The sequence below is a fragment of the Prionailurus bengalensis genome, chromosome B2, assembly GCF_016509475.1.
Source record: "Prionailurus bengalensis isolate Pbe53 chromosome B2, Fcat_Pben_1.1_paternal_pri, whole genome shotgun sequence".
In the NCBI taxonomy this organism is placed as follows: domain Eukaryota; kingdom Metazoa; phylum Chordata; class Mammalia; order Carnivora; family Felidae; genus Prionailurus; species Prionailurus bengalensis.
Window position 1 is genome coordinate 146,631,994 of NC_057349.1, and position 13,920 is coordinate 146,645,913.

A 13,920-nucleotide genomic window follows, 5' to 3' on the forward strand; every position below is an offset into this window, starting at 1 on the left:
TTTGGAGAGCACTTTCTATGGGCTTTCTCGGACATTACCTCCTTTATCCAGGAGTTGTGGTCCTCGGTGCTCAGCCCTGGTGCCAGGGCACCCAGGCTCGCTGCTAAGTTAGCACGAGTGGGACCCAGGTGGAGATTCATGATTTACCCTCGTCCCTCCACCACAGGAGACTCCAGAACAGGAGAGGAATGTAAGCTTGAAAGCCCAGCTTTAAAGCAGCAGAAATAATGTAGGAAAAGATGGTGGTTATGAAACTCACAGAGTACCACAGATTCTCTATAATATATCATACCCTGACTTAAATACAGAAATTGCGTCCAGCACTTAAAACCACAGGACAGGGGCGCCTGGGTGGCGCAGTCGGTTAAGCGTCCGACTTCAGCCAGGTCACGATCTCGCGGTCCGTGAGTTCGAGCCCCGCGTCGGGCTCTGGGCTGATGGCTCGGAGCCTGGAGCCTGTTTCCGATTCTGTGTCTCCCTCTCTCTCTGCCCCTACCCCGGTTCATGCTCTGTCTCTCTCTGTCCCAAAAATAAATAAACGTTGAAAAAAAAATTAAAAAAAAAAAAAAAACCCACAGGACAGTTTTTGAAAGTTCCAAACATAGGTGTGATTTGGAGGTACACATTTGCATATCTTTTCTTTCATTATATTTCTTAACAGAATATCCAGAGAAGTTAAATGTTGATGATTGCATATAAATGTTACAAATAGTATCTGGAATGCCATTATTGTCATTACTAATAATGGTTAAAATATACTGGGTGTTTACCAAGTGCCAACTATCATCCTAAAGGCTTACCTGGATTATTTTACTCAATCTTCCCCAAAAAGTAAGATTCATTATTATCCCCATTTTTTAATTTTAATTAATTAATTATTTTTTTTTAAACTTACATCCAAGTTAGTTAGCATATAGTCCAACAATGATTTCAGGGGTAGATTCCTTAATGCCCTTTACCCATTTAGCCCATCCCCCCTCCCACAATCCATCCAGTTCTCCATATTTAACAGTCTTTTATGTTTTGTCCCCCTCCCTGTTTTTATATTATTTTTGCTTCCCTTCCCTTGTGTTCCATCTTTTCTGTGTCTTAAAATCCTCATATGAATGAAGTCATATGATATTTGTCTTTCTCTGGCTGACCTTAGCATAATACCCTCTGGTTCCATCCACGTAGTTGCAAAAGGCAAGATTTCATTCTTTTTGATTGCCGAGTAATACTCCATTGTGTATATATACCACATCTTCTTTATCCATTCATCCCTTGATAGACATTTGGGCTCTTTCCATACTTTGGCTATTGTCGATAGTGCTGCTATAAGCATGGGCCAGGTGCATGTGCCCCTTTGAAACAGCATACCTGTATCCCATGGATAAATACCTAGTAGTGCAATTGCTGGGTCATAGGGTAGTTCTATTTTTAATTTTTTAAGGGAAAAAAAATTCTGTTTTCCAGAATGGCTGTACCAGTTTGCATTCCCACCAGTGCAAAAGAGATCCTTTTTCTCCGCATCCTCGCCAACATCTGCTGTTGCCTGAGTAGTTAATGTTAGCCATTCTGACAGGTGTGAGGTGGTATCTCATCGTGGTTTTGATTTGTATTTCCCTGATGATGAATGATGTGGAGCGTTTTTTCATGTGTCAGTTGGCTATCTGGATGTCTTCTTTCGAGAAGTGTCTATTCATGTCTTTTGCCCATTTCTTCAATGGATATTTGTTTTTTGGGTGTTGAGTTTGAGACGTTCTTTATAGATTTTGGATACTAAGCCTTTATCTGATATGTTGTTTGCAAATGTCTTCTCCCATTCTGTCATTTGCCTTGTAGTTTTACTGATTGTTTTCTTTGCTATGCAGAAGCTTTTTATTTTGATGAGGTCCCAATAGTTCATTTTTGCTTTTGTTTCCTTTGCCTCTGGAGACCTGTTGAGTAAGAAGCTGCTGCGGCCAAGATCAAAGAGGTTTTTGTCTGCTTTCTCCTCGAGGATTTTGATGGCTTCCTGTCTTACATTGAGGTCTTTCATCCATTTTGAGTTTATTTTTGTGTATGGTGTAAGAAAGTGGTCCAGGTTCATTCTTCTGCATGTCGCTGTCCAGTTTTCCCAGCACCACTTGCTGAAGAAACTGTCTTTATTCCATTGGGTATTCTTTCCTGCTTTGTCAAAGATTAGTTGGCCATACATAAGTTTATGGGTCCATTTCTGGGTTCTCTACCCTGTTCCATTGATCTGAGTGTCTGTTTTTGTGCCAGTACCATACTGTCTTGATTATTACAGCTTTGTAATACAGCTTGAGGTCTGGGATTGTGATGCCTCTTGCTTTGGTTTTCTTTTTCAAGATTGTTTTGACTATTTGGGGTCTTTTCTGGTTCCATACAAATTTTAGGATTGTTTGTTCTAGCTCTGTGAAGAATGCTGGTGTTATTTTGATAGGGATTGCACTGAATATATAGATTGCTTTGGGTAGTATTGACATTTTAACAATATTTGTTCTTCCTATCCAGGAACATGGAATCTTTTTCCTTTTTTGTGTGTGTCTTCTTCAATTTCTTTCATAAGCTTTCTATAGTTTTCAGTGTATAGATTTTTCACCTCTTTGGTTAGGTTTATTCCTAGGTATTTTATGGGTTTTGGTGCTATTATCCATTTTTAATAGAGAAATTTAGGCTTAAAGGTGGCTTATGACTTTGGAGAGGTCAACAGGTGAGCGGCAGAGCCAGGCTGACATCAGAGGAGGAGACCTGACCCACTCGCTCCCTTGCTCTGACAACATCACATTAGACGCAAGACAAAATAAGAGGAAACGATATAGTCCAAGAATAAAACAAGCATTACTATCTGCAGATTGCTATTGGAAAAGCCTTAGTGACAAGCCAGTATTGTGAAGGCAAAATCCATAAGAAAACGATGGAGCTGGTCTGCCTCATCTGTTAGAAAGCATTTCATTACCTTGTAAGTAAATATTGCCTCATAAAATAAAAATTCTTCTTCCCCACATTTTATTCAGAGTTGTGTTTCCCTAGTTCTTTGGACCTTTGTTTCCTTGTTCTTGTGTTCCCCAAATAAGATGGAGCCTGAAGGTAGGAATCCTCAGAAAACTGCTTCACCTCCAGGGTCTAAATCAGGGAGTTGAAGGAGTGGTAACCGCGTGGGCAGTAAGGGTAACTATCCACGTGTGGGTTCCTGTCCTCACAGCGACTCCATGATGTACACATCATCCTTTTAGTAACATTGCCATTTATTGCTAAAGACTCAAGCACAGGGCTGAGGACTCATGGATGCACAGTGTGTCTTACACAGAATCCAGAGTCTTGTGCTTCAGTCTGATGACCAGGAAAGGAAGGCTATAAGTTCCCTTGTAGTCAAGGCAACTATTTAAAAATAATAGCAGTTTTAAATAAGCAAGAAGAAGTAAATAAATAAGATTCCATAGAAAGGCAAAGCTCTGTGATATCCTTGCCAGTGTGTGCTGTACAGGAAAAACACTTCATTTCATGGGATTTGGAGAAAACTCAGATTTCAGTGTTATTCAGACACTGATGGCAGGGAAGACTGTGCCTGTTAATGGCCCCACCTCCAGGCTCAGTGCATTGGAGAGAAGAGCCAAGGACCCCAGGCCCTAGGAACTTGCACAGCCAGGCTGGTAAGGGATGGAAGAATATTTTGTTTAACGTTTATTTATTTTTGAGACAGAGAGAGAGAGAGCATGAATGGGGGAGGGTCAGAGAGAGGGAGACACAGAATCCGAAACAGGCTCCAGGCTCTGAGCAGTCAGCACAGAGCCCGACGTAGGGCTTGAACTCACGGACCGCGAGATCATGACCTGAGCCGAAGTCGGCCACTTAACCAACTGAGCCACCCAGGTGCCCCGAGGGATGGAAGAATATTTTCTAAGCACAGCTCTGGGATCTTAAGATCTGCTTGAGGGTGTGAGTATATAGATGGGCTGCATCCTCGTGACCCAGACATGTTCAAATTCAGTGCAGAGGATACCAAATCTACAAGCCAAATGGAACATATTCCATAAATAAATTAATTAATTGAAATGATCAAATTATAACAATAAACCGGTAAGTAATTTTTAGAACTTTTATGATAGAATACAGAATTCATGGAAAAGTCAAGAAAACTAACCCACTGCAAAGAATATTTCAGTACTTAATGTGTTTATAAAAGAAATAGGTTGGAATTCTTAGGACCAGTCTTCTGGAAATGGAAGTTCCTCAGGATCCATCACCATCAGCTGCCTCACTGAGTGTGCTGTGAGGGTGTGGGAGACTGCAGTGGCTGTCAATAAGAAGAATGTGCGGACAGAAGTATGGTTCAGAAAACCACTTTCATAAGAACCATTTCGTGCAAGCCCACAAATAATGAGGAAAGGGTAGAATCAGTAGAAATCCTAAAAGAGCTGAGATATTTGCCCAGTTTGTGCCAGAAATAAATTAAGAAAAATTAAGAAATTTGAACCACTGAGAAATAATGTAGGCTCTGCAGACATCGGATGAATAAGGAAACATTTATAAATGTTAACATCTATGAAATTACTAGGTCTAGACTGCATGCATCACAAGTAATTAAGAGAATTGACTATAGCACTTAAAATGTTACTTTTGAAAAATCACATACAGTTGAAGTAATATCAGAATGCCTTAGAGAAAGTTAACGATTACTGAGCTCAAAATGGGAAATAAATAAGACTGTAGTATCACTGGGATTATTTGACCTAACAAATAGACATATCACCTTAAATAATTACCAAATAACTTTTACTAAAAAAAATTAGAAATATGGTAGGCATGTACCACACATAAGAAAAAAGAAGTAACAAAAAAGAATATCAAGAATAAATTAAGGGGCGCCTGGGTGTCTCAGTTGGTTAAGCATCCAACTCTTGATTTCTGCTCAGGTCATGATCTCATGGTTCGTGGGATAGAGCCCCACATCAGACTCTGGGCTGACAGTGCAGAGCCTGCTTGGAATTTTTTCCCTTTCTCTCTCTCTCCCCCTCCCCTGCTCTCTCTCTCTCTCTCTCTCTCTCTCTCTCTGTCTCTCTCTCTCCCTCCCTCTCTCTCAAAACAAATAAATAAACTTAAAAAAGAATAAATTAAAATATCAAGAAGAAAATTGTGTCTTCCACTGAGAAAGCATTGACTGGATGCCAGCTGGGTTCTGAGCAGTGTACTGGACCTGAGCTGGGCAAGGGCAAGTTTGAGCAAAAATGAAACAGGGTCCCTGCCCTCAGAGAGCCTGCAGTATGGTGAGGGAGGTAGATGACTCCACGTGCAGAGCACAAGGGAAAAGTCCGTGCTGTAAGCAGAGAAGTTGGAGCCAAGGGTTGTAGGAGCACATGATTTTAAACAAGGGAAAGGGAAGGGAGGTGATCAGAAGAGGTGTGTAGAGGGAAGTGTTTTTTTGCTGGCCTTGGCTTGTGGTGGTTCACACTGAGAGAAACCTGTCTAGGGAGAGGAAGATGCCTGAAAATAGGCAGGGAGGTCTCAGTTGTAAGGGCAGTGCCTTTCTAATTGCATTGTTTTTCTAAACAGTGGATGGAAAATAAAATAGATGTGCAATGACTGTGTCAGTCAGATTTCCTAGAAATAGACTCTGAGATGGAGATTTTCATGCAGAAACAATACCTATAAGAGAATGAAATAGGACTGGCCAGAAGGGAGGCTGGACTGCAGTATAAGTGGAACTAAGGTCCCAGGCGATCTTCCACTGAGGCAGGGACTGGGTCTTTGTGCCCAAGGACAGCTGGACATTGTTGAGTGTGCACTGCCCAAGGGATAGGGCAACTTTGAACAAGGAACTTCCACATCAAGAGGAGGGCAAACCCCAAGGAGGGACCCTATATTCTAGCCCTGGGAATGAGACCTTCAGGTCTGAAAGGGATCTGGGCAGCACTAGAGAGCAGCCTCCACAGTGCATGGTATCGTGAAGTGACAAACTAATGGAAAAGTGTTTGCATTCTTTACCTTGACTCCTCCTTAAATAGCCAGTGGGATTAAAAATCATGAAAATCCATGTATGATTTCATACTAATTTGCATCTAACATACAAAAAACATGATTTCCTGCTCTCTTCTAGTGAGTGAGAAATTGAAGGTGCACCATATATACATAACATGAGGCTAACAAGAGAACTAGAAGCCATTACCCATGGCCTCAAGAAGGATCAGGTACTGTCAACCTGCCTCGTCACAGGATGTGCATTGGGCTATGTTGGCAGCAGCACAAATAGCTTTATACTGACCCAAATCACAATGCTTTAACACTAGGCTCTCAGAAACGTTCACTTTTACACCCATACTCTCATATGCATTTGCAAGAAGACAGGTCCAGATGGGGCAGCAGCTAGTGCCACAAAGATGAACTGCCTGCCCTGCAGGAAGGCCCAACCTAGAACCTGGAATTGTTAGCACATTCCTTCTGCCACATTGATATGACTCACCAGAGATAAGAAGGGAGGCAGATGCAGCTAAGCTAGTTCTGTCCACTGAGAGGCTAGGAATAGTGGCACCCCAAAAGCAGTGAACACAACTAGTACCTAAATTTTGGTTTCTACATACCATTTTCTGCAAAAAGGAACCTATCTTTCTTGGAGAAAGGGTGGATTCCAGGACTAAGGGAAAGTACAAGATGAGCCTGAACTATCTGTAGAAGTGGGGAGGAAGGAAGGAAGGAAGGAAGGAAGGAAGGAAGGAAGGAAGGAAGGAAGAGGGAGGAAGGGAGAAAGGGAGGGAGGAGGGAGAGAAGGAGGGAGAAATAGACCTAGAAGAGTCCCTGGTGCATAGTGGAAGCTCACCTTTGCTGAATTAATTAATTGAAAATTAGGTTGTAAGTCAGTTTACTGCAAAAGAATTAAGATAGTGATTCTACTCCCTGACAATGTAATATCATTAAGTAAAACTGTTTTATATCAAAAATTTCCTTTTATGGAAAATGTGCAATCATATTTTGTTAAACAAGTCTGGTGATACTGAGGGGGATAAGGATCCACAGTGAAAGGGCATGGTAATGTTTATAAAATTCCCCAAAGTAAAAATTTCAGTGGAAAATAAATGTTTATAAATTAGAATAATGCAGACTGGAATAATTATCTGGGAAAGCAGCCTATATTTGGACATGTCAAATAAGTCTTATAGGTCATGGAATGAGTTCTGTTATGTTTTTCCATTCTAGATGGCTTGAAATTTAATGTCTACTCAAATGTCTAAAACTATAAAACACCATCCAAGTTTTCCAAATTCCATTTCACTTCCTTCCTGAAACATAAAAAAAGAGGAAAAAGATGTTTAATCCCAAGAGATTTGACTCTTTGTTTGGTGTTTTATTAAAATAATAAATCTAACTACAATAAAAAGTTTTAAATTGCATATCTCAATTTAAAAGTGTTTTGTAGGGGCCCCTGCATGACTCAGTCACTTGAGCGTCTGACTCTTGGTTTTGGCTCAGGTCATGATCTCATGGTTCGTGGGATGGAGCCCCACATGGGGCTCTGTGCTCACAGTGCAGAGCCTGCTTGGGATTCTCTCTCCCTCTCTCTCTGCCCCTTCCTTGCTCACACACTCTCTCAAAATAAATAAACTTTAAGAAAATAAATAAATAAAAATAAAAGTCTTTGCAAAATCATTTCCAAACATGGATTCTTCTGCTTCTCAGAGCAGTCAGATTGGAGCTTACAGCTGGCTTGCCAGAACAATTTTATGGTTTAGCAAAGAATCATCTGGGCTTTGCCCTGGTAAGAGTTCCAAAAACGTTCAGTCTAGGCTTGAATTACCAGAGCCTCGGCACCAATGCCATATTAATAGTCAAATACCATCATCTTTCCCTTTAATCAATTTCAGAACTTTTTAAAAATAGTAATCCCTTATCTGTCAAATGCTGTTGGGAAAGACTTTGAAATAGTGGTAGGAGAAATCTCTGAAGAAAATTGGAACAAAGAAGAATTTCTCTAAGAAAAGAAGAGAAGGTAGAGGAGAAAAGTCTGGCTTTCTCTTCTAAGGACCAACAGACTCCATAATTCCTTCAGTTTCTGTATCAGTGAGACTCTAAACCTTTTCCAGGTGATATTAGAGGCATTTTCAATTTTAGGTCCAAAGATTCCCACTAAGCTCCTATAATTTAGAACCTAATTCACTTCTGACCCCATAGTGAAACCGTGAAACAGTTTTCCTCTGGGCATTAAAATAAAAGATTAATATGACAAATATAATTTTGCTATTGTTGACATCCTCCCTAGCGGCATCGAAAGGACTCCTTAAATCCCTGTTCACTTCCAAGTGGCAGTCTTCCAAAGTGTATTGTGCTCCTTTCTGCAGGCTCTTTGGAAGGACTTTATGTCCACATATGTAACATTTATGTCATCTGTTACATCTTTTGAAGAATTTTCCAAATGTGAGCCTTCTTTACTACACAATACTCCTTTAAGATCAAACATTTCATAACTAACTTTTAATCTGTCCCTAGAAGCACAAATAGCTCTGTTCTTCATATTAGGAAATTATGCCACTTGAAATACAAACTATCCAAATTACAAGCCACCAGTATTCATGAAGTACTTGCTGTGTGTCTACACATCTACTTCTTGCTGTTGGGAATACCAAAAAAGGTACCCCCCCCCCCTTAAAAATCCCTAAAACATAGTTGAAGATACAAGTAAAAAACACAGGATGGTAAGTGGCAGAATGCTAAGTTACTATAAGTGCAACAGAGTCGGGAGGGGGGTCCCAAAAAGTTATCAAAGCTTTAAGTTGTCAGAAAAAGCTTTCTGGAAGATGTGGGCCTGGAATTGGACTCTGAGCAGCAGTATATGGAGAAGGGAGGTAGACAGAGCATCCCTTTGTCTGGGAAGGCAGAGCCATGGGAGAAGTCTGGAAAACAGTAAGGACTGTAGTAGGTAAGATGGAGAAGGAGAGGTAGAGGTGAGTATGCTGAATATGCGGGGACAGCCGAGAGGCAAGTCCCTCCCAGCCAACCCAGAAAATGGAGACCCAGACAGGGGCTGCTGGGATGGGCCCCGTGGCTACTGGCAAAGCGGGTGGTATAGACGTGAGGAAGCCAACAACACAGGCAAACCAGCCACAGGCCAGAAGGAACTGGGCACAGCCGCTTCCTGCCCGCAGCTCCACCCATGCTCCAGAATTGCTTCTTGCTATCTTCATCTCCTTCCTCAGCCAGTAACTTTTCTCCCTTCCCATTAACCACTCATGGCCATGCCAGTGAATGTGCTCCTAGAATAAGGAGAAGAGTAGTCCACACCATTTTACTCACATCCTGCCCAATCCTGATCAGTTTCTTGACTAACACACTTCGGAAGCAGCGAGAGTCTGCACCTGCACAGAGCACAGGAGGGTCATGCTGCTGTGATGGCTGCACCTTGACATTTGCCCCTGTGCAGATGGACACAATTTGATACAGATTCACTGGCTACTTTGCAGGTCATTACAACTTTGATTCCAGTTCATGTCATCTGTTCAACTCAGCAAGAAGAGACTTCACAAAGTGTGGCTTAAAGAGGCTAATAATCCTGGACTTACCTCATCCCTTCCACAGGACCAGCTCCCAACTACTGACTCAGTTGTCCTGCTCTCCACTTGGTCTTTTAGTTTACCCTCTGCACACTCCTCTTCTCTGCCTGAAACTAGCCACATCTACTTCTTACGTGCTCCCTACATGCACCCAGGACCATGGTGAGGAGAGAAGGGCCAAGAGGAAAGCCAGCATCTACATAGCTGCCTGCTTGAATCCTCAAGAGGACCTGGGGGATATTTGTCCCTGCGGTTGGAGAGTGGAAGCAAGCCCTCTGTTCTTGCCATGGTTTGTGCTCAGAGGTGCCTGGACCAAAGAGGAGAACATGATGCCCCCATCTCTCCTCTACTTGAACACCTGCCACAACCTCCCTCTACACCTTGACCTACACCACTTGCCAACCAGAATCCCTGAGTAATTTTAGAATCAGTTGACAATTGTGAAAGTTGGCCACAGGATGAAGCCCATGTGCCCTCTCAGAGCTAGGACTTTACACATACAAGAGCCTCCCTAGACCCCGGACTGCCAGACTGGCCACAGCCCAGCCCAGGAATGTTGAGAGCTCCATCACGGCATGAGAGCAAGTTCTTGCTTTGCTCACCTGGACTTGGTGTTGAGTTGGCATTTGCAGACACTGCCTTTGCAGACATTCCACTGCAGTAGGTGTTGAAATGGACAGATAATTATTTAGAACAAATAAAATAAACCATCTCCTATGCAGCCTACTTACTTTCAGAGTCCTTCATGCCTGCTCTGCTCTCAGAGTCAACCCCCATTGACTGAGACGCATCCTACAAACCACAGAGACCCATGAAAAGGGCATGAAGGTTGGTGACTAAGGGCAGGCCAATATGGTTACGTTCATTTTAAAAGTGCTTATGACCAGGCTAACGCATAAAGAAGATTAGAGTCACATTTTTATAACCGAAGAATACTTCCTGCCTTGAGTGTGACATCCACCGGGGCTGGCAGCTCTAGGGGCTCCTTGGGTGCTCTGACAAGGTGCCCAGGTCTGCATCTGAGCATCCTTCTGATGTGGTGGCTCTTAGTTCTAGCGTGAAGGCTCAGAGGAGAGCCCTCTGTCCATCTGGGCACAAGAAGTGAATGAAAGAGGAGCTAAAGAGGGAGGAGAAACAAAGGAAGAGGAGGGGCAGAAGGAACGAGTGAGGGGACGGCTAAGTGAGAACAGTGAGAGGATGAGCAGCAGAGGGATGAGAAGGGCAAATGCGAAGTGTCTGTGTGTTGTTTGCATTGTTACTGGACGTACATACTGAAAACTTCGAAAGCTGCATACTGTACCTACTAAAGGTACAGTAGGGAAAATGAGTTGTTACCTGTGGACCAGAGAGACGAGGAACCTGTCTCTGAATCCAGGTCAGAAATCCTGGCGGTAGGAAAAGACGGACAATTCCCTGGAGATGCCAGAGTAAGAAAACAGTCCAGTGACCTGGGGACACAGCAGATTAACTAAGATTCCCCCTTGGGAGATTGATTCCCAGATGGAGGCGCTGAGTCCCACACAGCTGGTCCCTGTACCTTGCCTCCAGGAGCCTCTACCCCTAAACCAACCCTCAGCCTGTCCTGATCTATTCTTCCAGCTGACACCCTTCCCCCAACAACAGCCCGACATCTCCCTGGGGTTGCAGGTGAGTGTCTCTGCTCAGACAGGCCAGCCAGCATAGCAAAGGACATCTCCTGGGAGAAGATGGGCTATGCAAAAAAGCTGGGACTTCAGACACATTTTCCTACCAAAAGTTTATTATGTATGGTGATATTACACAGTACTATCAGCCTGGCTTTTGGTTCCCATTCAAGTCTTTTTTGGTACAGTTTGCTTCACTGAACTTTTTTCACAACAATATCATCATATGTTCTCCCAAATTTTCACCTTAACTGATTCATGATAGGAATAGCCTATTTACTGTCCTTGGTGTCCTTCTCACCAACTTGTGTTTTATACCTGCTTCTTGGGAAATTTAAACAATGTAAGGACAAAGCTGGAGATGGATGGATGGATGGATGGATGGACGGATGGACGAACATATTGATGAACAGAGTGTGCCTGCCAATCAAAACAAGGAATTAGAGAAGGAATCCAGGAGGGGAAGGCCTGTAAGAGTTTTCTAGACATTCATTTGGAAAGAAATACATTATTTTCTCTTTTTTTAATTTTTTTAAATGTTCATTTATTTTTGAGACAGAGAGAGACAGAGCATGAATGGGGAGGGTCAGAGAGAGAGGGAGAACAGAATCTGAAGCAGGCTCCAGGCTCCGAGCTGTCAGCACAGAGCCTGATGTGGGGCTTGAACTCACAGACCGTGAGATCATGACCTGAACCGAAGTCCAATGCTCAACTGACTGAGCCACCCAGACACCCCAAAATACATTATTTTCTAAATCACTTTGAGTAGGTTAAATGATTTTTGTGTGCTACCACCCAAAAGGTAACTACCCTGTGTTTCATTGTATGAGAAAAAATTAGTGTAAACTATGAGTTTAATTATTCGTTTTTTTAAAAAAAATGAAGAATGTTGGGTGTAGAGCTTATGAGGGATAAGGATAAGGAGAGAGGCCATTGTGGGGGATGACCACAACACTCCACATAAGAAATGGCAGTGGTTTCAATGTGTTAGTGGCAGAAGAGATGGAGAGAAATGGAAATCTCTGAAAAATATTTAAGAAATATAAAGAAAGTTCTCAATAATGGAGAATTGGATGTCTCCATCCAAGAGAGCAAGAGCAATGAATATAAGATGAAAATAAGTATTTGAAATGGGAAATACTCAACAAGAAGCAAGTTTGTAGGAAGGAGAGAAATAATAAAGTTGCACTTTTATTCATTAAGATTTACCCATCTGGGGGACATCCAAGTGGAAACGTTCCCTAAAGCACTGGACATTTGGTTCTGTAACTCAATAAGAAAACTGCCTGATAAGAAAGAATAGATTTAAGAGTCATCTGGTTTTAGAGGATAACTGGAGTCATTAATGGAGGAGATGGTCTGTGGAACGTAGTGTTGAGCGAGGGGGAAATGAAGTCTAGGGGGATTCCTGAGAAACACCTACATTTAAGGGACAGATAGCTCCCAAAGGATACTAAAGGGAGGCAGCCAAAGATATAGGAGAGAAATCAGGAGAACCGATTTCCATGGAAGCCAAAAAAAGAATGTGTTTAAAGAAAGGGGGCAGAGCCAAAGATTTCTTCTAGAGGCAAAGTAAGACAATGTCTAAAGAATGTCCATGGAACTGAGCAAGAATTCTTGCTCTTGGGAAGAGCAGTTTTCACAGAGAAAGAGAACAGAAGCCAGATTGCAATAATCAAAACACTAAATGAGACATGATGAAGGGAACAAGTGTAGGCAACTCCTTCAAGAAACTTGGTTGTAAAGAGGATAAAGGTCAAATTTCAATAGCGTTTTGTGTATAGGGAGAGATACGTTGTTGGTTTTAAAATGAAAAAGATATGGGGCACTTGAGTGGCTCAGTCGGTTCAGCATCCAGCTCTTGATTTCAGCTCAGATCATGCGCGATCTTGTGGTTCATGGGTTCAAGCTCCATGCTGGGCTCTGCGCAGAGCCTGCTTGGGATTCTCTCTCTCTCTCTCTCTCTCTCTCTCTCTCTCTCTCTCTCTCTCTCTTTCTCTCTTTCTCTCTCTGTCTCTGCCTTTCCCCTGCTCACCCTCTCTCTCTCTCTCTCTCTCAAAATAAGTAAATAAACTTTAAAAAAATACTAAAAATGAAATGAAAAAGACATGACCATGTTCAAATGAAGATATAAGCTCCATGAAACTGAGGATACAAAAGAGAAAGGAAATAATTTATTCAATGAAGAATCTATTCCCTGAAGAGATGGGAAGACATGGCTGGAAGTACATAATAGGAAAAATTTGTCCCAAATTAGAAGGGGCTCACCTCTTCCATCTTAATAGGAGAAAAGAGGGCAGGATGGATGTTTCCAGCATGGTCTGAGCACTATAAAAGTACCACATTTCCTGTTGCTCTACAGTAATACCCAAGACCTGTAGTATTTTCCCAGTTATATTCTACTGATAGTCCTGAAGTATATGAGTATATTCCACCTCCATTAATTAACCATGGTATAACCTTCTGAGGACAGAGGCTGAATTAAAATAATTTCCCACTTTCTTCGTTGTTCATAGCCACCCTCCACGAAGATACTCGATAGTCATAAAACATCACTTGAGCAAGTGGAGGTGGTTTCTGTGACTAGAAAATTTATGTCTCAACAGCATGGTTCTCATTTCCATAGCATGAAATGTCTGCTTCCAAATTCCTCAAGATCCTCCTCCTTTGAGATGGGGCTTTCTTTATTGTCATCCCATGTCATTCATACTTTGTGTTAGCATCCATAAGCCTGCAGAGAAATGGCATTCTTA

General features: G+C 42.2%; 1 protein-coding gene across 1 annotated transcript in view; it reads left to right on the top strand.

Annotated features, from left to right (window-relative positions):
- Positions 1-13,920, top strand: part of PACRG (parkin coregulated) — a 510,981-nt gene that overhangs the window by 430,053 nt on the left and 67,008 nt on the right. The window lies entirely within an intron of this gene.